The 25,648-nt window shown below is 41.9% G+C and overlaps 1 protein-coding gene and 1 long non-coding RNA gene across 4 annotated transcripts in view; one reads left to right on the top strand and one right to left on the bottom strand.

Moving 5' to 3' along the window:
* ERBB4 (erb-b2 receptor tyrosine kinase 4) overlaps nt 1-25,648 on the bottom strand; it is a 1,095,893-nt gene that overhangs the window by 976,238 nt on the left and 94,007 nt on the right. The gene's annotated exons all lie outside the window — the stretch shown is intronic.
* Nucleotides 11,290-25,648, top strand: part of LOC120374438 — a 30,090-nt gene continuing 15,731 nt past the window's right edge. Inside the window, exons 1-4 of one of the 2 annotated variants that reach the window (XR_005586096.1) lie at nt 11,295-11,367; nt 11,786-11,826; nt 12,842-12,890; nt 20,630-20,751. This is a non-coding gene — a long non-coding RNA (uncharacterized LOC120374438). Of the gene's footprint in view, nt 11,368-11,785; nt 11,827-12,841; nt 12,891-20,629; nt 20,752-25,648 lie in introns of those variants that run through there. The other variant, XR_005586097.1, reaches the window with a different exon arrangement.

The raw sequence follows: 25,648 nt of genomic DNA, 5'->3' as shown, positions 1-25,648 counted from the left end.
ACCGGGACGTAAGTGCCTGTTTAACATTAAGCACATCATTGCATGCCTTTCATGAGTAAGGATGGCTCCCAGAACTGGGGCTTAACATTGTTCCAACTTTTAGTTTTATTTCACTTGACTATAGCCTTGGACATTTCCTAGGCATGTAAATCTACCTTCTGTCATCTCTGAGGCATCAGATGGATAATCCCAATCCTAAACCTCCACTAATGTAACTCATCTTCACTCTCAAACTTCTCTCCTTTTACAGTCTCTCTAGTTCAACTCTCCAAATTCCAAAATGCAGCAACTAATTTCTTTGCTTTATCTAGAAAGGGGAACATGTTATCCCCAGCCCTGGAAACCTGTATTGATATCTCCTTCATGTCAGAAACAAGCACAGTGTCTCTCTTACTGTCTACAAGATCTTCTACTTTTCCTCCTATTTTTTTCAGGCTGTTCCCTACACTCTTCTTCTTCACAGGAGTGGATCCTTCTGCCACGTTACTTCCACCACCTGCAACAACTTCCTTGCACCTGTGCAAGTCCCTGGCTCTCCTTCTACTCCTTTTAAAAACAATGTCTTCTGCTTGACCTATAACACTCCTCTACACTCTGACAATGGTTTCCAATGTTCTTGGGCAAATCTCCATAATTTCCCAAGTTTGATCGCTGAATTTCTTGATACAGACAGGCCCACGATATAGCAATCAGCTTCCAAAAAAATCACAAGCCTGCTCTTTCACTTCCTCAGTCATTATGTTCAAGGCTGAATTTTCTGTCACTTTGTTCTTTTCCTTCCCAGTGACACGCTGACTTGTTTTCATAACTGGTCAATGGGTGGTTTGTTCCTATTGGGCTTATTGCACAGTCCATTTAGATTCTATTTTGTTCAGATACTGGTAAATTGTTGCATCCACTTTTATTTCTGTAGCTAGTTGCAACTCTAATATAGACGTTGCACACATTGACTATCTAACGTTGATATACTTTGGACCAAATTCTGGTTACTCAAAATCACATCCTTGTAACATTGGCATAGGCATGCACAACCAATTTGTGGTTTACACTAGTGAATTCAGGTACAAATAACAAAGCCATCCACAGGAAGTACCCAAGATCCTTTTATGCTGCTTTGTACCCAGGCCACGCCCAATGGTGGCCAAAATAAGCTGCTTTTCTCCACAAATACACACCTTGCTCACACAAATGTGTATTTCCTTAGCCCATCCAGAACTATAGCACTAAAGGTGAGTAGCAGATTTTGGCTCATTCCTGCTCTCAATAAAATCAATGTCAAAATGCCTATTGGCTGTATGAATGGGAGCAGGAATGGGGCCAGTAAGCTTCTGGGTTTATGGACATCTCTGTGACTCACCTACCTGAATCTGACGCCTTACATTTTATAATTTTAAAACTGTTATTTTAAGTGGTGAATTCAGTCCTCCTGCATGGTAGATGATGCATTTTTTGAGATGAGTGGTGTTATTTCAGGGGGAAATAAATAGTTATAATTTTACTTTTAACGAGAAACGCATGCTATACTAGTCATATTTTCTCCTTATGGCTTATTTGGTAGTTTTCTGTAACTATACTGTTATATGGCAGAGTTAGACCAACAAAGTGTCACACTCTTGGGCTATTGGCAAGGCCCCTTCACCCTAACAGCTCCCACCTAGGAGAACACACCTGGCATAAAACAGTCCCTGGAATGTCTAACTTGCCACTGGGAAACAAGATCTACCATATACGTTAATTCTTCTTCTCTGCCCTAAGCACAAGAGGTAAATCAATAGTCCCACCCTTTGGGCCTCAGTGTACTGCCTGCCTCTGTGCGGCGCTTCCATTGACATTAATGGGAGTTCTGTGTGCAGAGTGACAACATGGGATTGGCTCTAGAAATTAGTCATTTTACACCAGTAACCACAGCAAAAGAGAGGGGAGGGGAAGAGAGTTCTAACAGGCACTTTAGTGTTGCCATTCCTTATCTTCGTTTACTAATTAGAGTCCCAGCTCTGCTGCCTCTACTCACCTTAACAGCCCCTTTGACTCTAACAGGGTACTCCTATAGAAGGTCTCCAAACTGTCTATCGTTCTCAGGCAAAGTACTGTATTGCTTCGAATGGAAATGTTTTCAACTAAATGTGTCAAATATTGAACAAGGAACTATCATATGGTCTGGTATTAAACCCCAGTTGTATAATACAGGAATAATTCTGTCAGTTAGGCTAGTTGAAATAATAAATCAAGGGACTGCAGCTTGACTCGCTGGTTACTACAATCCTACTATGTAGAAATCCCTGTATTAGAGAGCGGCATATTTGTTACATGAGCAATATGGAAAGAGACATTTGATTGCTTGGCAGAGATTCCACTCCAGATCTGCAGCTGGTCTAATTTGACTTCACTTCATTTACACCATCTGAGGATTGAGCCAAGGAACAATCCTGGTAGGTATAAGGTATAACTACACAATTATGAGCTCTTTCGTCTTAACAATGCAAATCCCTTCACACTATTACTTGTCCTTCCCCATGACTTTCTCAATATCCTAGAGCACTGCAGAAGGAAATTAAGAAATCTGTCCTGCATACCTTACTCGTCTTCAACCAATTCCATTAACTCCCATGGGACTACTCCCATGAGTAAAAGTGGTGGGATTGGGGCTGAAATTTCTAGGAGAAATAATTGTGGCTCCAAAGTTCACCAGTTTTAGAAAGCAGAATAAAGAAAACCCAATACAAATGAAGTGCAACTAGTAGGCTGCTTACAGAAAAATAAGCAGAAATTAAGAAAGCATAGAGGGGCATAATGGCAAAAATCTACCAAGGCAGGTTTCGAACAGAGCTAGTAATTTGTTCATCTAGTGCTGAAATAACTAAGATAATGAGCAAATACACACCCACAAACCACTGGGCCAAATCCAGAGGTCCATACTAATTCCTCCATTACCAGGGACTTCATTGGATGTTTGCCTGAGTAAAAACTGAGCTCCCTGTTTTGATCTTACTTTGGAATAACTTTGAACATTGCATTTGCTTCCTTCAGATGCAGCCCAAAGAATCTCTCAGATCTATTGAAGACAAGAGGCATCCACACAGAGAGTCTTGTCTCCATTCTGCTGCTCACAATCCCTTCCTCGACTTGCAGCGGGCTGTGCACAGCATAGAGCCTACAGAAGCCCTTCTCCCCGTGTCTCCTCAGATTCCACAGGCTACCCCAGCACCTCGCTCAAACTGACAAATAGGACGTGGCGCCGTAAATTGCGCAGACTAGTGGGTTGTGAGGAAGGAATTTGGTGGAGACCTAATGGCTCCGTGCCCCACCCACTTTGTTTTCTCCCAACCCACAGATGGACTTACACAGGATAACAGGCATGTTCGCCCTGCTGCAGAGACGATACTCTTCCATTCACGCTCCACCCCAGCAGGGATCCACAGGCATAGACACCCTGGGGCCCAAGTCTTATTTACATTAAGGCTTCCTTACACTGCCTGATAGCACCTCTGATAGTAGACAATCCATATATAAAGTTATAATCGTGTGAAAAAATGTTTTTGGTCCAGATCCTGCAAAGTTCCCATTATGTGCTTAGTCCCTGCTCACTTGAGTGACTCCATTAAAAGTAAATGGAACCACTTGCGAGAGTAAGGTTCACAACATCAGACCCTTTCTCAGCATATCCTCAAATGCAAAACCATGGGATCAATTCTTCTTCCCCTGTTGGTCTTTGCATTCTGCCCACTAATCTATGCTGGGACTGGTTCTGAATATCCAAACATTTGAGTTGCTTTCCAGTAGCTACCATATATTAAATATAAATATAAACCTGCCACAAAAATATTTCTTGGTCCATAACTGGAATTACTACACACCTACCCATTTTCCCTTGCAGTTACATGGAATTTAAAATGTTTACTCCCTAGCTAGTAACATGTTTTAGGTCAGCAAGCATTCCAGCTAGCAACATCAATGGCATCTCATTGGAGAATCTTAAAATTTCCCCCTTAAAACGATATCAGGAATCTCTCTCTACCTCTGATAGGTTGTTAGACTGCCAACCTTAATTTCAAAATACCTGATTTACAGAAAAGCTAGTTTGCTATTTTTGTGATTTAAAATCCATTTGTTCTCATTTTTTTCTCTCTGCAAGGCCAGGAACCTTGAATGTGCGGTAAGGCAATTTAACTTAACAAGCAGAGACTATGAAAAATAGTACCAACATTTTTTTAAAAGTTCCAAGATGTTTAAACTCTTGGCACGAAAGCCCCCTTTAATGAAAACAAATGTCAGATAGTATGTGATAGTGTGTAGGTTTTACTGGCTCTCATTTTGGATAGCCATATAAATCACTCATAACTTTGCTATTCATAAGAAATTAATCTGTCCTCAACTCATGAAATGCAACTAACACTGCTATGTACCAGCATATAAAACATGTGATCATGCTGTAGGTGTCATAGGAATACCCATGGGATAAGATGAACAGGCATTGAGACTACCAATCTCTACTAATAATGTGAGAGTTGCATTAATTATGCATGTTTGACGGTTTCACCTGCACTCTGCCCCCTAGTCAGTCTCCCAAGTTAAACTCTGAACATTCAGAACTTCAAACATCTTTAAAATATAAACTTCCTTCCACTTGAATGTGCTCCCATCCCACAAAGTTATAATGGTCAGAGGTGCAAAAAAAATCAATCCTTGCACATGTGGGATTTACGAGATTGATGTCTCACAATCTTGTTAGGTGTGAAATAGGAAGTTTATGCCATGGGAAGGAGTGATTTCCAGCCTCCCAGAGGGAGGCACAGAATTTACTAAGCCTTGAATAGTTCCAAGATACCAGGCCATAATACTGTGCCCTCAGTATTGGTCTGGCTCTGCTCCCATTGAGGTCAATAGGAGTTTTATCATACTCTTCAGTGGGATCAGGTTTAGACCAATGTTGAGTGCTTTTGAAATGTCCCTAACAATTGTGAAATTGTTGTGTATAGAAATAGTATATTAGGCCCTGATCTGGCATCTGGCTCCAGGAGGGCAGGGAGGTGCATCTCTACAGAGCCATTTGCAGGATTAGGGCTTTAGGTAAGTTTTGGAAATCTTGTGTGTGTACTGATCACAATTTCCCTCTTGCTGGACACCAAGTCAGAACCAAGGGACCTGGCACGAGAAGTGGATAGGATAGCTTTTTTTCCTGGTACCCAACATTTACAAAAAAACCCTCTCCAGTGTTTCCATATTGACTTTTTTCGGTCAGATGCAGACCACAGGATGGAGTGGCATGATGCAAAGAACCACTTGTTCAGGATAATTTGTACAACTCACTCATGGTTTTGCCAGTTGAAGGATTTACGGTTGCTGTGTATCAACAGATCATTGTAAAACAGCCAGAGTGTAACAGTGAATCTGACCCAGGCTTTTTCAGATATTTTTCACAATATTCCTACATGGTGTATCCTTGGAAATGCCTGTAGTGATTTCCATCAACTCAGCCCAACAAAATATGTGCTTAAATCTATGTCAGTCACACTTACAAACTTGGGCCTCAATCCAGCAAGGAGTTAAGCACATGCTTAACTCTGAAGTCAATGAGTGAAATTCTGGTCCTATTAAAGTCTCTGACAAAACTCCCCAATGGAAACTTCACTGTGCTAAAGTTCTTAGAGTTAAGCAGGTACTTAAGTCCTTTGTTAGATCAGGGGCCTTTAAAGCATATGTGCACGTGCGCTTGCTAGATGAATGCACACAGCCAAGTATAATAATATCTGTTTAGAAATCATCATGTTAAGATCAAATTGGCCAGATCTGCTCTTCTACTCATTCAAAGCCAATGAACGAACAAGTGTAGGTCCTTAGAGAAAAATCTGTATTTTTATACGGGCAAAAATTTAACATCTCATTTGAAACTATTTGTGTATAATTTAAGAATTATGTTAAGCTGGTATTTACTCGGATACTCTCTCATTAAGTCTCCCTCCATTGGATAGATAAAGTTTTATTTTTATATAACATTTTTCCCCTCCCTGTAGCAATGTCATGTAAATAGCTTGCTTATTTATGATTGTAAACGAGATGCAAAATCCAGCGAATCTCAGTATTAAAAAGAAATAGCTGTAGTTACTGCCTTATAGAATAAACTTGATAAATTTGAATAATCTAAATTTTTATTGCAGCCATCTTTAAAATAACGGGCTATGATTTCTTTTCATTTTTAATAATGCACAAAAATTCCAACAATTTAATCTGAACTACAGGGAGAAACGAAAGGCTATTTAGAGGTGCTGACTCAATGGATTGTTGAAAATGACTATATGCTGGAAATACTTTGCCTTGACACTAAATCTTTTTTTCTTTTTATTAACAGGATCATTGTGGAGCTTTTATGGAAAGTGAAATGTCCCATTTGCCAACAGAAATATTTATGTGCTTTGAGAAAAATACAACTAAGACAACCATCACTTTGATGAGAAAAATTAAAAAAAAAAATCCGTAACATGCACACTTCTTAGATACATGAATTGTGAAACTCTGTCTTTATCTTCATGCTAGTTTCTTTATCAGTGTGCTTGGCTTTCTTTCCCCAGACTAACTGCTGATCAAATTTTGTGTGTGCTTCTTCATTAAAAAGCCTCCCACAAAAATGAAACATGAGGTTTGTAATTTCTGTGGGAATCTCTGCTGCCACTATGTATAAAACAGATGTAAATTTCAGTGCTGCATCTTCTGTTCTGCTCTGTGACATTAACTAGATTATGCCTCCCACTACACAGAAAACCACTACCGTCAACATTATGCCAATTTGTTAATAGTCAGCTTGAATTCTGTTTTAAAAGCATATTTACTCTTAACCACAAGACAGACAGCTGAGCAATGTTTCCCTCTAACTGAAAGCACATATAGCCATGCGGACACCTGGATTGTATCATCTCTAGGCGTATAAAGAAAAATCTAACCTTGCTAATTCACTTGCATGTAATCTGATTTTAAAACAACTTCATTGACGGAATAACGTTTTCTTCAAAAATAATCAAGGATTGGCTGCTGGGTTCAAAATGAAAGTGCTAGTATTTATTATCAGTTGTCGTGGAGAGAAGAGACACATGAAAAATCTTACTCTGTGAGCAAAGATGTATCTGTTGATAAAGGCAAGAATTTCAGAAATACACTAGTCTCAGTAAATTGTGTTAATTGATGAATCCTGGTTAGTTAAAATTTCAATAGAAACAAAGTTTCACTGAACCAGTCCATTAAATTCCTCCATTTGCTGATCCAGACTCCAAGGTCTGTTTCAGCAGCTGTTCTTTCATGTGGTTATCATGTATATACTACTCTTAATTATTGACTGATACGACTTATTAATTCGGCATTGCCCAATTTGAAGATTTACTACGTGATGCAGCTGAGGTGGATGTTTCGTAACAGTCAAACCTCATTTATAACCCAGAGAACATTAACAGTTTTATTATGATGCTCCATTCCTTTAGTAAGTTGAGCAAATTGCCCAGTGTTGAAAGCACTTTCCTCTAAGGTCTCAGTTTTGCTGGAGTTGTGTTGAATCACCACTGAAGAGAATGGAGTTGGATCACCTTGTTGACATGGTCCATGTTGCTCAGTACAGAAGAATAAGGCAGACTACTCTATTATTAATAGGATTACTAAACATCATATTAGACCAAGACACACTTTCAGCTCCACAGCATATTCCATGGAAAATAAACCACCGTCTATAAGCAAGTCAGACTGCCATGAAATACAAGCTGTTTCTGCAAGGGACTTCTTTCTGAGAAGTCTTCTGAGACTTCAAACAGGGAGGAGCCAAGAAGCCTTCATTGCTCCTGACAACTACTCAATCTTGAGATGTTTTACAGGAGCAGGAGTCTTGCCTTGGGCAAGCCCTGAATGTACATTCAGAGTACATTAGTGCCACCAAGCAGAAGACATTAATTGATAGCACCCACTCTAGAGTATTACTTAAGATGATACATCTTGCTAGACCACTGCTTTTTTGCTTTCTAATTTTCACAAAAGTATGATGATTTCAGAAGCATAGGAATGCAGAATGGGAGCTAGAAAGAGGGGACGAGTACTGCTCTTGAAGGGTTTATTCAACTAAGGAGTTGCACAGAAGCAGAACTTGGTCCAAATTTTCAAAGGCTAACCCAGAAGAATGTAAGAATCCAGGATAATTGTTGTCGTACTTGGCTAATTCATTCTGTTTACCTTAGCAAACTTTCTGGAGCAGGAGGCTTATAGCAGTATAAGCTTCAGGTATTAAATATTTCCTAGACTCCCTTGAATCAGAGGTTCACATTCTGGCAGGGTCCACTTAATCCTTTATCCTTTCAAGGTACTGATGAAAGACTTCCACAGTTTTCTATATAGGAGAAGATGAGACCTGCTTTTGCATTCAAGATTCCATCAGAAAGCATGGGAGTTGGGGGCTAACCACTCATTGTACCTCGGAAAATGCCACCCTATCTGTGGCAAATATGTTCACTGATTGCAACTATCTAGAATTCTAGAAGTAGTTAAAATCTTATCCTTCCCTCCCCCTCCCTAAATGTCAGTGTCAAAATACTGCACAGGAGGTGTTCAAAATGTAGCATCTAGGGCTTTGCAACAATGTTCTAAACACTTTATGCCACTCAAATTACACATTTATTCACAGCCCATTTGCTCTTCTTCTGTGGCTGATCCCATGAGGCTCTGAGCAACCTGACCTCCAATTTTGCCAGATTTTGATTGCATTTGAACCCCCATAGATCAGGAGCAATTTTTCCTAAAATAGAGTTACACCGGGTTCATACTGGTGAAAGTCAGATCAGTCTGCCCCACAGCCTTCAATAGAAATTGAGGGCAACTCAGCATCTTACAGGACCAGGTCTTTAAAACTGCTGGAAACTTTGAGTGCAAGGAAATAAAAGGGAAACTAAGGGGAAAAAAGGGAGATGATAACTTTTGACCATCTAATTTGAAAGTGAGTGACAGTAAGAGGTTCATATGCTAATGTAATGGCACAGACATGCTGCATGAGCTAAAACTAAAGAACGGGTTATAGAATGTTTATTTTGAGGTGCTGTAGCCAGTAAGGCTGTTTGAAACAATATTGTTATTGGATCAAGGAGCTCTTGTGAATTAACTCATTTCAAGTGCAACTCAAATATACTGGGCCAGACTTTGATGGTGCTGTGCCAATGTATAAAGAAGCCCAATGACGACGACTGTGGTCCTGAGGATTTTGCTCATTGCTAATTCACAGGCATGCAGTATGTGGCTTTGTATAGTCTATGTCTCTAATAAAATATGGGCGTGCCCAGGATTGGCAGTTTAAAGAACATATTCAATTGCTAAATAAATATACTCTTCTCAATTGCTCTGTAAAAAAACCACCCTACAGCTTTTAGACGCTATTTCCTAACATTGCTTTTATATGGGTGCTGCTGGACAGCTTTTCTGCTGAGAAGTTCCTTCTACCCGCAATCCCCATAATAAAATTAAAACAAAAATTCTTCGGATATTGTTGTTGAATGTTGACCTTAGAAACCATACCAGCAATTTTGCTCTATTCTTAATAAACTACTGCACTCATGGTATTTCACTGCTGTAACAGACAAATCAGTTCCTGTTCCAGTGCACTATAGATAGGAACATCCTGGGTTGCTGGAGAGATAATTTCTAGTGCAAAGTACAACATTGTCCCCTAGTGGGCTATATGCTGAAACACAAAAACACCACAACACCATCCTTTTGGATACATACAGCAAACCCTATGAAATAAGGTAAAAATGTCAGCTTGATTTCTGTTCAAGGTTTTACAGTAGTCATATGCCACAAGCGGTTTTAAGATTCAGGTCTAAATGCAGAGGTGAGTCTATGTGAACCTAAAGAAGCCTGAATTGGTGTAATTTACACCTTATTCCAACTCGCTCTATCTGTAAATTACACTGCCTTAGACTCATACCCACTTAATTACTGTGCAACTTGCACCCACTCACAGTGTGATATTTACATTACATGTCATCCTCTGACTTTAGCCCATGGAGTGCAGAAGAGCATAAACAGGTGTAATTTACATGCTAAGGGTTCAGAAGAGCAGAATATCAGGACACGGTGTAAGAAGGTATACATTAAAGTTATCTACTTGAGTGATGTGTACGAGGAGTGTAAATCCAAGGGCACCAGAGGTGGCGTAACTTACAGGAAGAAGGTTCACATTCCAGCAACCTACTAGTCCCTTCAATTCATTTGGCCTTCAGTGTTGTATGTTTCATAATGACTGAAAATTTCAGTTAGTGTATTTTATCCCAGTAAATAGATACTGGGAGTAAAATCCTGCTTGCCTTACTCACATTGACTTGGGCCCCAATCCAGCAGCTCTGATTCACATGAGGCATCCCCATGAAAACAATAGGATTTCTCAGATGAAGAATGGCTGCAGGACAGGGCCATTGGCACTATGGGTTATATTCTTTGTGGCTTTATAATAGCAACAGCTTAGAAAATTTATTCTTAAAATTAGAGATGGGCCAATTTAGGACCCATAGGAACAAAGCATGTAGGTCATATTTACAGGATGGGAAGCATTATCCTGGGAAGCATTGACTCTGAAAAATTGACTCTGAAAAAGACCTGGGGGTTGGTCAGCTGAACATGAGCAACCAGTGTGCCTCAGTGGCCAAAAGAGCTAATGCAATCCCGAGGTGCATAAACAGGGGAATCTTGAGCAGGAGGTTATTTTACCTCTATTTGGCACTGGTGTCAAAACAATGTCCAGTTTCGGTGCCCACACTTTAAGAAGGATGTTGATAAATTGGAGAGGGTTCAGAGAAGAGCCACAAGAATGCTTATAGGGTTAGAAATCATGCCTTGTAGTGATAGACTCAAAGAGCTCGATCTATTTAGCTTCACAAAGAGAAGGTTAAGGGGTGACTCAATTACAACGTATGAGAAAGATACAAGTCTCTCAATATTTAATAATGGCCTCTTCAAACTAGCAGAGAAAGGAATAACATGATCAAGAGGGTAGAAACTGAAGCTAGACAAATTCAGATCGGAAATAAGGTATAAATTTTTTTTACAGTGACAGTAATTAACCACTAGAACAATTTATTAAGGGTTGTGGTGAATTCTCCATCACTGACCATTTTTAGATCAAGATTGGATATTTTTCTGAAAGATCTGCTGTAGGAATTATTTTGGGGCACTTCTCTGACCTGTGTCATACATGAGGTCAGACTAGATGATCACAATGCTGCCTTCTGGCCTTGGAATCTATAAAACAATACCATAGAAGAATTTAGAATCCCTCCAAGGTGCCAGTAGCGAAGATGGATTCAGGTGACACCAAAATTTAAAGATGACCACAGAAAACCACAATCATTCCAGGTTTGACCTTCTTTACTTCTGAGTCTGTCCCCTTTAAAATCTCCTTGCTCCACTTAACAGCCAATGAGATAAAAAATAAAAACAAACTACAACTGTTTCCTTGTTTCTACTGCACACTTGTGACTTTCAAACTGAAATACATTTGTTAGTATCACTTTCCCAATCCCAGAATCAATCTCTATGCACCATAACTCTGATTCTCCACTCTGTTTGCCTGGTTTTTCAATTGAGTTACATCAGTGAGTGCAGAATCAGATCCCATGAATCCAAAACCACTACCTAACTGAATTTTGCAAAAAGAGACTAATCTATCTTGGTTTTGCCCCCTATTAGAATACTCATAACACAAAGTGAAAGGTGATTTTGCAGAACAGAGTTCTGTTCAATGTTACCGTTCTTCCTCTTCATTTATTTTCAGTGCGTGTGGTATAGCAAAGAAAATAGATTGTGAACTAAATGGTAAGCAATACATCTCCTATTATAAAACATATTTCTCAAATTATTCATTGACATAAGTTAATATTCTCTAGCCAAAGATTTAAAAAAATATATTTTTAAAGAGAAATGCACAAAGGAAATCAATTTGGAACTCAAGAAAAGGAACCCTTTTGATCAATTTTACCCACCAAGCAGTCAGTACATTTATGAAATTCTTCAAGGAAAATTATAGCATTTGTCAATCAATTTCAAAACCATATTTGTGAGCAAGATCAGATTGATTACATAAATGTCCCCCCCCTTTAAAAATGAACTTTTCTAAAAGGTCATATCTGGAGTTCAAATGACTTATACGTTAGTCTTATGGGCTTGCTTGCAGCTAAGCTAGAAAGTTATGAAAGCGAAGTCAATTTCTGACTCCCAAAGTGTGGATAAAGCAATGTAATCCAGTGAATCAGGTTGTAGATTGTGAGTTGGAAGACTTGGGTTCTATTCCTGCCTCAGTCACTGACCTGCTATGTGATCTTAAATGCATCATTTTAACTCTGTGCCTCCGTCTCCCCTCTTCATCTGTTTAGATGGCAAGATCTCTTATTATATGTTTGTTCAGTGCCTAGCAAAATGGGGCTTCCCAGGTCTATTAGAATGCAAATAATAGTCAACCCCCCATTCTCCCTGTCTCAGTAAGGGCCTTTTGGCTCTACTGGATTTCAAACAAGAAAGTTTAATAGATCTTGAACTTGATAAAGCTTCTTCAATAAGCAGGTGGCTACAACTGCTGCAGAGAAAAGGGAATATTACTTCTTGGGTGTGTAAAAAAAAAGACTCTAAAAAATTCTATGTATTTCGGCCATTGTCTTGCCTAAGAGCAGAGCCTCAGTGTTCATGAACCTCAGTGTTGGTAACAGAGAAAACAAACCTTCCCTTTGGGCAGCATTTGAATTCCAACAATCTGTAAGAAGAGTATAAAATTGTTGAGACATGCTTTGTGAGGTTCTCTCCCACTCTCGTTTCTTCCAATAAATGTATTTTGCAGATACAATTATTCAGTGGCAGAGTTTAACCCAGTGCTCAGAAGTATGAAGGTAAAGTAATTGACCATATTAATCCTTGTATGTCTTTTGCTGCTCTCTGGGATCATAAATATAGGGCAAAATATCACCCTGGGACACCAGTGTTTGACAAAGCACTGGGGAGGCGGCTTATTTTTAAAGCTAATTAGAAGGGGTGATATGCCAGAGGAGGATATTTGGGGCTCCCAGGATCCCCTTGTTAAAAAAGTCCCATCACCAAATTTAAGGGTGGATTGGGATGATTTCTCTGCATTCCCTGGAATTCACCACCTCTCCAGATGCTACTTAATCATCCTTGCTGGCTCAGACGTATCCCTGGGGCTCATCAAAATACTTCTGAGAAGGCAATAGCCCTTGGAATTAATCAGGGTAGGCTGAGCTGTGTTAAAAAATAATGTGGCGTCAACACAAAGCATTTCATTTCAAGGTTTTTATAGACTTTCTTAAAAAAAATATGAGGGAAATTCAGAAACAAAAACATCGTTCCAAATTGAAATGTCAAATTGTTTCATTTCAGACACGCTGAAACAAACCATTTTGATATTTCTGAAATTTATCTCCCCCCGCCTCCCCCTACACACACACACACACCCGCCACCAATTTGCCAGAATCAGCTCAAGTTAGGGAATTGTTTTAGTTTATCTGAATCTGTATTTTTCAGTGGGGGAGGGGAAGAGATTCCACAAAAAGATTTTTGCCCAACTCTAATTGGGAGCCTCTTAAAGGTCTTCTCCCTCCTCCAACTCATTTCCAGTTACATAAACGGAATGCTAGGGATATTGGAATTGCCAGAATGTCTCAGACCCAATGCCCATCTAGTCCACTGTCTTGATTTTGACAGTAGCCAGTACAAGATGCTTCGAAGGCTGGTGAAAGAACCTCATCTGTGTTATCAGTACAGGTGAACCCATGACCTTCCGATCCATACCGCAGACCTATTCCAGTTCTCTTTTAGGCCTAATTAGCTCTTAAACTAGATTATGCAAATGTGATATCAGAAAGAAGCCCACAGTTGGCAGCTGTGGGATAATCTGCCTCTTAGGGATAAAAACCTTAGATTAAAACCTAACTATTAGAGAGCAGGAAGAGACCTAAAGCACCTGATTTAATATCTTCAAACATTTTCATTGTCAATTATAACTCCTCGGGATAATCTTGATTCCCATAGAATTATCCAATCCCTTTTTGACTTTTGTTAAGTTCTTGGCCTCAACCACTACCTGCGGCAATGAATTCCAGTTTAGTTATACATGGCAAATTGCTTTTGAATTTCCCATCTTTTAATTATATTGGAAGTCCTCTTGTTCTTGTATTATGAGACAGAAAGAACAGAAGTTCCCAATCTACCTTCTCTATCCCTTTCAATATTTTATACACTTTTAGCACATCCCTTCTTATTCATCTCCTTTCTCAGGCAAGCACTTGGTTTTTTCACTTCATATGGCCCTTGAACATACTAATTGTCCTCCTTTGAACCCTGCTCTAATTCTGCAATATCCTTTTTGAGATGGGGTGCAGAAGAGGCCACACCATTGATTTACATCATGGTGTAATAATATTTTCCATATTATTCTCCATCCCATTCCTTAGGCAGAGTAACATCTTGTTACCTGTTTTGACCACAGATGTGCATTGAGTGGTATACAAGGGACCCAGGTCCCTTTCTTGAGTTGGTAGTTTTGAATCCTGTAAGGTATAAGTAGTTTACAGTTTTCCCTCCAATGTGCATTACTTTGCATTTGTCAACATAAAATTTAATTTGCCATAAGGTTGACCATTGACTCAGCTTGTTTACGTCTCTCTGAAGTCCTTTCTGGTACTATGAGCCTAAATAACGCTGTCTCATCTGGACATTTTGCTACCTCACTCCTCACCTTTGGAAACAGTGTTCTGGTCTAAGAATAATCTCAGTAATGCTTCAGGATCATACTATAAATGTTCCCAACAAATGGATAACCACCGCCATTCCTCCGTCAGCAATTCTAGGCATTGAATCCAATTTAACTAAAATCATTTCCAAACCCCCTGATTTAGTTTGGTGTAAGCCTGGGTGCGGACACCCTTATTTCAGTAGAATTGTCCCACCTCCGCTTAGACAGCTCCTGTGCTGTTGAGGAGGAAGAAGGGCCCAGGGAAGTAGAGCAGTCAATGGGAGCAGAGGGAAACCTTCCCATAGTTGGGACCCTCCTTCCAGATGGTTCTGGGGTTGCCTCTCACAGAGGAGTTTGCTCCGGGGGAGGAACTCCAGTTTCTAGGAAAAGGCAGGTGTTAGTAATGGGAGATTCGATTATTAGAAATGTAGATAGCTGGGTCTGTGATGACCGGGAGAACTGTATGGTGACTTGCCTGCCTGGTGCGAAGGTTGCGGATCTCTCGAGGCATCTAGATAGACTTATGTGTAGTGCCGGGGAGGAGCCAGTGGTCGTGGTACATGTAGGTACCAATGACATAGGGAAGGGTTGGAGAGATGTCCTGGAAGCCAAATTTAGGCTGCTAGGGAAGAGACTGAAATCCAGGACCTCTATGGTGGCATTTTCAGAAATGCTCCCAGTTCCGGCCAGGTAGGCAGGCAGAGCTGCAGAGTCTCAATGTGTGGATGAGACGATGGTGTAGAGAGGAGGGGCTCACGTTCATTAGGAACTGGGGAAACTTCTGGGATGGGAGGAGCCTATACAGGAGAGATGGGCTCCACCTAAACCAAAGTGGAACCAGACTGCTGGCACTAAACATTAAAAAGGTTGTAGAGCAGTTTTTAAACTAGGAGATGGGGAAAGCCGACTGCTGCAGAGGAGCGTGTGGATCGGACACAGACTTCTCTTAGGGGAGTCTGATGATAGAGAATCTCCAGGTTATAGTCAGGAGCAGAGGAATGAGAAGTATAATGTAAGGGCCGGATCAGATGATAAACAATCACATAAAAAAGAATCTGGCACATCAGAAAAAGGCAGGCTAATAAACAGGGACAAGTTTTTAAAGTGCTTGTACACAAATGCCAGAAGTCTAAATAATAAGATGGGTGAACTAGAGTGCCTTGTGATAAAGGAGGATATAGATATAATAGGCATCACAGAAACCTGGTGGACTGAGACCAATCAACGGGACACAATCATTCAAATATATCGGAAGGACAGAACAGGCCATGCAGGGGGAGGAGTGGCACTATATGTTAAAGAAAGTGTAGATTCAAATGAAGTAAAAATCTTAGGCGAATCCACAGGTTCCATAGAGTCTCTATGGATAGAAATTTCATGCTCTAGTAAAAATATAACAGTAGGGATCTATTTTCGACCACCTGACCAGGACAGTAATAGTGATGATGAAATGCTAAGGGAAATTAGAGAGGCTATCAAAATTAAGAACCCAATAATAGTGGGGGATTTCAATTATCCCCATATTGACTGGGAACATTTCACTTCAGGACGAAATGCAGAGATAAAATTTCTCGATACTTTAAATGACTGCTTCATGGAGCAGCTGAACCCACAAGGAGAGGCGACTCTAGATTTAATCCTGAGTGGAGCGCAGGAGCTGGTCCAAGAGGTAACTATAGCAGGACTGCTTGGAAATAGTGACCATAATACAATAGCATTCAACATCCCTGTGGTGGGAAGAACATCTCAACTGCCCAACACTGTGGCCTTTAATGTCATAAGGGGGAACTCTACAAACATGAGGGGTGTCGTTAGACAAAAGTTAAAAGGTACAGTGACTAAAGTGAAATCCCTGCAAGTTGCATGGGCCCTTTTAAAGACACCATAATAGAGGCCCAACTTCAATGTATACCCCAAATTAAGAAAAACAGTAAAAGAACTAAAAAGAGCCACCGTGGCTTAACAACCATGTAAAAGAAGCAGTGAGAGATAAAAGACTTCCTTTAAAAGTGGAAGTCAAATCCCAGTGAGGCAAATAGAAAGGAGCACAAACACTGCCAACTTAAGTGCAAGAGTGTAATAAGAAAAGCCAAAGAGGAGTTTGAAGAACGGCTAGCCAAAAACTCCAAAGGTAATAACAAAATGTTTTTTAAGTACATCAGAAGCAGGAAGCCTGCTAAACAACCAGTGGGGCCCCTTGACGATGAAAATACAAAAGGAGCGCTTAAAGATGATAAAGTCATTGCGGAGAAACTAAATGGATTCTTTGCTTCAGTCTTCACGGCTGAGGATGTTAGGGAGATTCCCAAACCTGAGCTGGCTTTTGTAGGTGACAAATCTGAGGAACTGTCACAGATTGAAGTGTCACTAGAGGAGGTTTTGGAATTAATTGATAAACTCAACATTAACAAGTCACCAGGACCAGATGGCATTCACCCATGAGTTCTGAAAGAACTCAAATGTGAAGTTACGGAACTATTAACCAAGGTTTGTAACCTGTCCTTTAAATCGGCTTCGGTACCCAATGACTGGAAGTTAGCTAATGTAACGCCAATATTTAAAAAGGGCTCTAGGGGTGATCCTGGCAATTACAGACCGGTAAGTCTAACGTCGGTACCGGGCAAATTAGTTGAAACAATAGTAAAGAATAAAATTGTCAGACACATAGAAAAACATAAACTCTTGAGCAATAGTCAACATGGTTTCTGTAAAGGGAAATCGTGTCTTACTAATCTATTAGAGTTCTTTGAAGAGGTCAACAAACATGTGGACAAGGGGATCCGTAGACATAGTGTACTTAGATTTCCAGAAAGCCTTTGACAAGGTCCTCACCAAAGGCTCTTACGTAAATTAAGCTGTCATGGGATAAAAGGGAAGGTCCTTTCATGGATTGAGAACTGGTTAAAGGACAGGGAACAAAGGGTAGGAATTAATGGTAAATTCTCAGAATGGAGAGGGGTAACTAGTGGTGTTCCCCAAGGGTCAGTCCTAGGACCAATCCTATTCAATTTATTCATAAATGATCTGGAGAAAGGGGTAAACAGTGAGGTGGCAAAGTTTGCAGATGACACTAAACTACTCAAGATAGTTAAGACCAAAGCAGATTGTGAAGAACTTCAAAAAGATCTCACAAAACTAAGTGATTGGGCAACAAAATGGCAAATGAAATTTAATGTGGATAAATGTAAAGTAATGCACATTGGAAAAAATAACCCCAACTATACATACAACATAATGGGGGCTAATTTAGCTACAACGAGTCAGGAAAAAGATCTTGGAGTTATCGTGGATAGATCTCTGAAGATGTCACGCAGTGTGCAGAGGCGGTCAAAAAGCAAACAGGATGTTAGGAATAATTAAAAAGGGGATAGAGAATAAGACTGAGAATATATTATTGCCCTTATATAAATCCATGGTACGCCCACATCTCGAATACTGTGTACAGATGTGGTCTCCTCACCTCAAAAAAGATATTCTAGCACTAGAAAAGGTTCAGAAAAGAGCAACTAAAATGATTAGGGGTTTAGAGAGGGTCCCATATGAGGAAAGATTAAAGAGGCTAGGACTCTTCAGTTTGGAAAAGAGAAGACTATAGAGGTATATAAAATCATGAGTGATGTTGAGAAAGTGGATAAGGAAAAGTTATTTACTTATTCCCATAATACAAGAACTAGGGGTCACCAAATGAAATTAATAGGCAGCAGGTTTAAAACAAATAAAAGGAAGTTCTTCTTTACGCAGCGCACAGTCAACTTGTGGAACTCCTTACCTGAGGAGGTTGTGAAGGCTAGGACTATAACAATGTTTAAAAGGGGACTGGATAAATTCATGGTGGCTAAGTCCATAAATGGCTATTAGCCAGGATGGGTAAGAATGGTGTCCCTAGCCTCTGTTCGTCAGAGGATGGAGATGGATGGCAGGAGAGAGATCACTTGATCATTGCCTGTTAGGTTCACTCCCTCAGGGGCACCTGGCATTGGCCACTGTCGGTAGACAGATACTGGGCTAGATGGACCTTTGGTCTGACCCGGTACGGCCTTTCTTATGTTCTTATGTTCTTATGTTAAAAGGAGCTAAAGGCCATTTAACTAAGGTCAGTAATAAGCTTCGCTTTTCACCAAGGGTGGGGGATGAAGGGGCCGCCCCTGTGCAAAAAGGGGCATTGATTCCAGCAGGGTGAGCCAGCCTCTCTGGGAATGGGCTGCATTCCCTTTCCCTTCCTACTACTCCTGAGGGCATTCTGTGCCAAAAAATTAAAAATGCTGCAAGTTTTGTCAAATAAGTGTGGCAACTCCAACATGACATCGGGTATCACAGGCCACTGGCTGCACAGAGGTAGGAGATTGCTGTGCAGCTCCCCACTCCTGGGACACGGACTCAGAGGTGAGGCTACACCCAACCCTGATGCAGCGCAAGGACCAGGCCTGCCCCAGAAACACCCCAGAGCCCTGCCCTTCCGTGCCAGGTGCACCAGGTGTGGGCAGGCAGGCTCAGCAAGGCAGGATCCAAGTGTGGGGGGAATGCAGGTGTGGATTGTGAGGGTTCTGTGTAGGGCAATCTGGGTGCTAGGGGGATCTGGATGCACAGGGGCTTGTTGGAGGGTTCTGGGTGCAACGGTAATGGGACTCTGCAGGGGGGTCCAGGTGAAGGTGGTTGGGGCACAGCCAGGGGCGGCTCTAGGCACCAGCAAAACAAGCTGGTGCCTAGGGCGGCAAAATCTAGGGGGCGTCACCTGCGGCCGGGGGGGGCGGCAGGCTGGGCCAGCGGACCTGCCGCAGTCATGACTGCGGAGGGGGCGCTCGTCCCGCGGCTCGGCTGGACCTCCCGCAGGCATGACTGCGGCAGCTCAAGCGGAGCCGCCGGACCCGCGAACCGTCCAGCCGAGCCACGCGGGACCAGCGGTCCCTCTGCAGTCATGCCCGCGGGAGGTCCGCTGCTCCCGCGGCTCCGGGGCACCTCCCGCACATGACTGCTTGGGGTGGCCAAAAACGTAGAGCCGCCCCTGGGCACAGCAGGGGGGGTCCAGATGCTGGGGGAGTGGAGCTCAGTGGGTGGGGATCCAGGTGAAGCTAGTTGGGGCTCAGTAGGGTGGGGATCCAGGTGGCTTGTCAGGTTGGTCCAGGTGCAGGGGAAGTGGGGCGTATTGAGGGGGGAGCGTCTGGGTGCAGGTGGGGGAGGCTTGGCAGGATGGTCTGGGTATGAGGGGGTTTTCAGAGCTTCCTACAGCCTGGGGAGAACTCGGGGGTAGGTCTGACCCAGCCCCAGATGCCATGCAGGGGGAAAGTCAGTCCTGTCCTCTCCAGCCCAGCTGGGACTAGCAGCAGAGCCTGGCACAGGTAGGAGCCACCAGTCGTGTCTTCCCCAGTCCCGCCCCTTGCCCCACAGTGATTTAACCTCAGTGCCAGCTGTCCTGGGCACCTGAAACATACTGCTGTGGAGGGTCGCCTGACTGCTCTTATGGCTTCCCTTTGCCTCTCTGTTGGAAAGTCATTTTTCTGTGGGAAAACAAAGAAATCTGCAGGGGACATGAATTCTGCGCGTACGCATTACCACAGAATTCCCACAGGAGTACTTCCTACTAACCAACAGCAATGTGCCATATGTAACCCTGCTGCCCCCTGGAGGAGAATTATTATAAACCTGCAAGCATGTGGGACATAAGGAGGGAAGAGAGCATCTCAAGGGAACATATGTACCTATCACTCCTTGAGTTCTCTCCAAAGTCTAGAAGTCCAAGGATCCACCCATAAACTGCTGGTGGTGATTGTCTGCATTAGAGATTACCTCCATTCTTCCTGAACAAATACAACTAGACCTTATTAGTAGCATTTCTCTGTAATCTCTTGACTCTCATCAGACTAATTACATTGTGATCATAGATACAAACTCTATGGGTAATTTGGGACAGGAGGCTGGCACCAAGTTCTGTGAAGAGAGAGGAGGAACAGATGCTACTACAGATTCACAAGATAAGCACGAGAATCAATGGCATTCACATGGTCATAAAAAAAGTTTACACCTGCAACAGTGTTATTTATTGTACACCTGCTACTTGTTATCCAGAAACCCATGGCTCACACATGCTTAAGAAGGAATAAGATCCATTCTGTTTCAGCACAAAGTAGTTATTCTCTGAAGCAATTACTTGTCTATATCTGTCCATTTTACAATTATCATCACCATAGTATCCAAGCAAATTCTATAAGATACAGGAAGCGGTAGTTGTTGGTAAACCCATCCCTATTAGTTTATGCCTTCAGAAAAGGTCTAAATTCCACCTATTCTAGGTTTATATGTCTCTAGATTATTAGATTGTGTCTATGCTGGCAATTTTTAGGAAATCTATTATAACTAATGTGATATAGCACCCCCTGCTGGTAGCAATGACAGCACTAATGCAACAAGCTGCCAATATTTATACTTCTGCGTCTAACCCAGAGGTTAAAAGTAGCTATTCTACACTAGTTCTCCTGCCATTGTTATCAAGGAGCGTCAGTAGTGCTGTTGCACTGGTGGAAGCTTTCCTGAAAAACAAAATAACCTGTTTGTTAGGCTTAGTAGTAAATGGAGTAAAAAAGGGATCATAGGATCCAACTCAGGTGTCTGTATAGAAATCTTCAATCTGATTTAGCTGAATTTCAGACTGTGAATGTGCATAACAGATGATAGATCTAAATTAATTAAGTGTGGGCCAAATTCTGCACTGACATACACCCCAAGTATTTCCATTGTTTTAAATGGGGCTTTATGAGAATTAGAAATATGGCCAAGTTCTCTACTGTCCTAAGAATAAGGCTATTAAACTAGCTAACTAGAACCAAAGGCTGCTTCTCTTCTTCTAGCAAGAGTGAGGAATGCAGACAAATCCTATTACTGCTTGACTCAATCAGCAACGCAAAATCCATCAAATATTTAAAAAAAAACCCTTAGTCAAAGCTCCAAATAAAAGAAGTTTAGGTTTAATGCTAAAATTCCACCACCGATTTATCACAGTGTGCGCATATTATAGTGGGGTCATGACATTCATCAGATCAATAAGGACACCTAGTCTGGTGAGATCCTCCCTCTGGTGGTGGCCAGTCTGAGATTCCTCAGAGAAAGGCAAAAAAATGCACTCTAATTTACAGATTGTTGCCAAGTATATGTTGGCTAAGTGCAGTCAAAAAAGCCATCCTGCTCTCTGCAAGGAACTAGTTCATATCTGGAAGCTGCTTGTTTTGAAGGAGGATGAATGCATTTTGATACCTTTTTTCTCCACCCCACAAAGCACTACAGCCAAGAAACCAAAATTAGGCATCAGTCAAGAAGGGTGAACTTTTAGGTGAAATGAAAATCTAGGTTGGCTCAGGTTCTACTATATCTGAACCACTGAAGAAGGAGGGAGTTCAGATAAAAAGTTCCAGTTTTGGCAAATCTAAAAAATAAATATTAGACTGGCTCTGGTTAGCTGAAGTAGATCACCCAGAAAGGAGTCATTTGCAGTTCACTGCAGACATGCCAGGAGACAATACTGCTAGTACCTACTGCTTACCATTTGTTTAATATTGCCAAGTCTGTTCCTCTTCCTCTGACAGGAGTCAGTAGACCAGAACCAACTTTAAATGCCAACTAGCTATTTCTGCTAAATCCACATTCCTCAATAAAGAGGCTACCCAAAAGCTTGGCCAACATTCTCAGAGAGACAGACAGACATTAACTGTTTACTTGGAACTGATGGGACTGTGTTGCTGGCTGATGGAAGTGTAACTCACTGAAGGCCTGATCCAAAGCCCATCAAAATCAATGAGACCCTGTCAGTCTACAGGAGTTTTAATTTTCTCAGGCAATGCATGCCTGATGAGCAGAGTCTACTACTTAAAGTGAGAGCTTTGTAGGCCCTGGTGCTGCAAGAGATGCTTGCAGAAAGGTGCCTATGAACCCGCTTAACTCTCACAAAACACCACCAATGGATCGTATTCACAAAAAGACAGTGTTTTCACTTCTGCAAAATGTACCAGTTTAGGAGCAAGAGATTTGGAAGGTAATGTAGAGGGATAGGTCTTCATGCAAGTGGCTTTTACCTCTCTGCAAGTCCTCCCAGCTATATGTGGCTTTTTGGGGAACCATTCGAATGAGGGCCTTAACTCCCTGTGTGGTTCATGGGGCAGGGAGCACAAAATTTAGCCCCGCCCTCCTCCTTTTCACTGCATAGAACGATTCCATCCGTACAATCCCAGCAGGACTCAAGTTTAACCCATGTAGGGAACAAAATGTTTTATAGGAGTAAACCCAATAAAGGTACCTCTGAACTGCATTTATTTTAGCCACACTTCACCAAATGCCACAAATTTAAAAAGTCCCAGGAGACTTTAACCTTGGATCCACCTATAATAGACGGGACATTTGGCTGGTGTAAAGGGGAAAAACTCCATTGGCAAGTCAATGGAACTCCACCACTTATGCCAGCAGAGAATTGGACACAATTACACTATCTGCCTCCACATAAACTGCAAATATTCAGCTCAACCACCACCTTGAAACATAAGGTGACTGTTGTCATCAGGCCCTTGTCTTGGGATTTGGTTTAGTTTGTGAATGTCTAATCTAATATAAGCCAAAACATAATGGTTCCTTCATAGTACTAACAGATGACATTATAAGACATTACATTCGAGTTTATAATGTCAGTAGAATCATTTTGCATCAAGTGTTACAACAAAAATCCTTGATAGAGAAAGATATTAGGAAAAGTAATTACTTCACATCCACAGGAGCTACTATTAAATGTTAATAACCCATATGTGTTTTCCGCTTTTTTAAACAGTCAGTGTAGCTAAGGATAAAGTGGGTTACCAAGTTTTTGCAATTTTTTTAATACTGCTTTTATAATGGTCAGTATGGAATACCAAAAGATCTAAAATTGTCCAAAATACATTGGTTTTATTTCTTTAGACCTAACAAAGATCAGCTAGTTGGATGTTCATGAAGTTTTGAAAGAATATTTGCTCCTTAGTTAAAGCCTCATATGTCAAGTTTTGGCTGAGGGGCAAATTTGTGTGTGACCTCTAGTCCCATAAATATAATTACTTAAACAGGAAATTGAAAATGACCCATAATTGTAGTAATAAGAACAGAAATCTATAATATATATAACATATGAAGTTCAATAACATCCACTGTGTAATGGCATGGCACTCACCTCTCATGAATGGCCCCTTGTGTTCAGGTGTGTCTGCAGCCCTAGCATCTGGCTGTACAGCAAGTTAAAGAAGTATGGGCTGGATGAATGGACGGTAAGGTGGATAGAAAACTGGCTAGATGGTCGGGCTCAATGGGTAGTGATCAATGGTTCCATATCTAGTTGGCAGCCGGTATCAAGTAGAGTGCCCCAAGGATCGGTGCTGGGGCTGGTTTTGTTCAATATCTTCATTAACGATCTGGAGGATGGTGTGGACTGCACCCTTAGCAAGTTTGCAGATGACACTAAACTGGGAGGAGTGGTTGATACGCTGGAGGGTAGGGATAGGATACAGAGGGACCTAGACAAATTAGAGGATTGGGCCAAAGGAAATATGATGAGGTACAACAAGGACAAGTGCAGAGTCCTGCACTTAGGACGGAAGAATCCCATGCACTGCTACAGACTAGGGACCGAATGGCTGGGCAGCAGTTCTGCAGAAAAGGACCTAGGGGTTACAGTGGACGAAAAGCTGACTATGAGTCAACAGTGTGCCCTTGTTGCCAAGAAGGCTAATGGCATTTTGGGTTGTATAAGTAGGGGCATTTCCAGCAGATCGAGGGATGTGAACATTCTCCTCTATTCAGCACAGGTGAGGCCTCATTTGGAGTACTGTGTCCAGTTTTGGGCCCCACACTACAAGAAGGATGTGGATAAATTGGAGAGAGTCCAGTGGAGGGCCACAAAAATGATTAGGGGGCTGGAGCACATGACTTATGAGGAGAGGCTGAGGGAACTGGGATTGTTTAGTCTGCAGAAGAGAAGAATGAGGGGGGATTTTATAGCTGCTTTCAACTACCTGAAAGGGGGTTCCAAAGAGGATGGATCTAGACTGTTCTCAGTGGTAGAAGATGACAGAACAAGGAGTAATGGTCTCAAGTTGCAGAGGGGGAGGTTTAGGTTGGACATTAGGAAAAACTTTTTTCACTAGTAGGGTGGTGAAGAACTGGAATGGGTTACCTAGGGAGGTGGTGGAATCTCCTTCCTTAGAGGTTTTTAAGGTCAGGCTTGACAAAGCCCTGGCTGGGATGATTTAGTTGGGTTTGGTCCTGCTTTGAGCAGGGGGTTGGACTAGATGACCTCCTGAGGTCCCTTCCAACCCTGAGATTCTATGATTCTATGATACCTTGGACTTCCTTCCAGGAGACAATAATTTCACCCTCTGGGTCTGTTCTAACCCCAGCTCTCCACCTGGGCAACTTGACAGTTCAGTCCCTTTCAGAGGGATGGGTTCACTGCTATCCAATTATAGGCCTTTCCCCAGTGGCCTATGGGGGGAGAGAACCAGGCCTGCCCACTACTTCCCGGGGACCCTAAGAATAGCAGCCACGCACTGCCGTGTCCCTTTAGCAAAAGGGACTACAGTTCCCTGTGCCACTTCCTCATTGCCCCTACCTTCACCGACACCTTACCCTTAGCTCAGGGCCCTTCTACGTTCAGGCCCAGCAGCCAGCCAGGAGCTCTTCCTCACTACCCCAGTCTCTACTAGCACTGAGCTGTCTGTTGTCCTGCAGTTCCCTTTGACCAGCCAGCCAGGAACACCATCTACAGTCTTCTAGCTCCAGCAAGGAGCTGCCTGTCTCCGGTGCTGCAGCTCCTTTTTAATAGGGCCCTCCTGGGCACTGATTGGCTTCTCCCTGCAGCCTCTCTCATTGGCTGCTTCCATGCAACCACTCTAGCC

The sequence above is a fragment of the Mauremys reevesii genome, linkage group 11 (assembly GCF_016161935.1).
Source record: "Mauremys reevesii isolate NIE-2019 linkage group 11, ASM1616193v1, whole genome shotgun sequence".
In the NCBI taxonomy this organism is placed as follows: Eukaryota; Metazoa; Chordata; order Testudines; family Geoemydidae; genus Mauremys; species Mauremys reevesii.
The sequence above is the reverse complement of the archived record's forward strand: the minus strand, read 5'-3'. Positions and strand labels throughout refer to the sequence as shown.